We start from the raw sequence: 1988 nt of genomic DNA on the forward strand, positions 1-1988 counted from the left end.
GGTTGTCAGTGTGTGTTTCTTGTCATTGTCATAACTGTAAGTGGCTCTGGATAAGAGCGTCTGCTAAATGACTAAAATGTTAAATGTAAAATGTGGGGCTCTTAAATTAACGACAGACTCATAGGGCCAGTTTCCCGGACACAGATTATGCCTAGACCCGGACTAAAAAGCCTTCTCAATGGAGAATCTCCATTGAAATAGTTTCTTAGTCCAGGATTAGACTTAATCTATGTCCGGGAAACTGGCCCATAGACATTCACGGATGCTAGTTGGTGCATTGCATAATGTAATGAAATTAAATATTGATACACAGATCATTATCTATCGACATCACTCTCATCAGTCTTCCAGCAGACTGACACACAACTGCTGTCATTGGTCAGTGGTGCTTCCAGCAGACTGACACAACTGTCATTGGTCAGTGGTGCTTCCAGCAGACTGACACACAACTGTCATTGGTCAGTGGTGCTTCCAGCAGACTGACACACAACTGTCATTGGTCAGTGGTGCTTCCAGCAGACTGACACACATACTGTTCCGATGAAGACTGCGTGGTGTGGTGTTGTGTCCATCAGACTGACCAAAGGTGGCCTTCTCAGCGTCACTAGGACTCGATTACACACACACATTACACACACACACACATTACACACACACACACAGGACACACACACACACAGGACACACACACACACACAGGACACACACACACACATTACACACACACACACAGGACACACACACACACACAGGGGACACACACACACATTACACACACACACACATTACACACACACACACACAGGGGACACACACACACATTACACACACACACACAGGACACTTCAAGACCGAAATCACCCTGGTCTACAGTAAAGTTTTCACCAACATCGGTAGCGCCTACAACCCAACTAAAGGTCCTGCCTTATACTGTAAACAAATTAGAAAATCATTTCAAGTTAGTCAGCAAGATGACATCATTATGAATATTATACATTAATCAACATCAATAGTAACCAAATCGGCCAAAGAGCCTTATGTAGATGTGTTTCAAGGGAGGGCGCAAACTGGGGTGAGCCAAAATACCAATAATGGTAGCAATAGTATCCCAATAGTATCCCAATAGTATGCCAATAGTATGCCAATAATGGTAGTATTGGTAGATTTGGTTACTGTTGATATTATCGTTGATATTGATATTGCCGTTATATATATGTCGTTATTCATGTTGATGTCATTGTAAATAATTGTCTGTTGCTCTTCTCTAATGATGCATGTTTTTTTTTTTTATCCTGTTTCATTATCACTTAACCATCTACTACCAGGAGTCTATCACTTAACCCTCTACTACCAGGAGTCTATCACTTAACCATCTACTACCAGGAGTCTATCACTTAACTATCTACTACCAGGAGTCTATCACTTAACCCTCTACTACCAGGAGTCTATCACTTAACCATCTACTACCAGGAGTCTATCACTTAACCATCTACTACCAGGAGTCTATCACTTAACCTATCTACTACCAGGAGTCTATCACTTAACCATCTACTACCAGGAGTCACATAAACTTGATTGATGGCATCAAATAAAGAATACATTGATCATTGTCAAACTTCTCTGTTCTTCATCTTTCATTGAATATTTGTGTTTACTGACACAGTCTATTGAGAAGCATGAGCTGGCGTACCCTCAAAACAGTTAGTAGAGGTGCTGACTAACTAACAGTGAGTAAACTGTAGGCTAGAACAATAGAGTTGCTCCCAGTCAGTTATTGGGAAACCACCACCGGTTTGGGCATCACTGTGTCATCTTCAGGGTGATGTCATGAACGCTTGAACCAGGCTATGTAGACGAACTGTGCAATTAGTTCAACCAATGACAATAGAGAGGGGTGTGTCATCGTAAAAGGGGCGGACACAACCACGCTGCAAACACTGCGACAGTAGCACCCTCATGCAAATAGATCAAGAATGAAAGTCGTAACG

This window comes from Coregonus clupeaformis, unplaced genomic scaffold (assembly GCF_020615455.1).
Source record: "Coregonus clupeaformis isolate EN_2021a unplaced genomic scaffold, ASM2061545v1 scaf0069, whole genome shotgun sequence".
Taxonomy (NCBI): domain Eukaryota; kingdom Metazoa; phylum Chordata; class Actinopteri; order Salmoniformes; family Salmonidae; genus Coregonus; species Coregonus clupeaformis.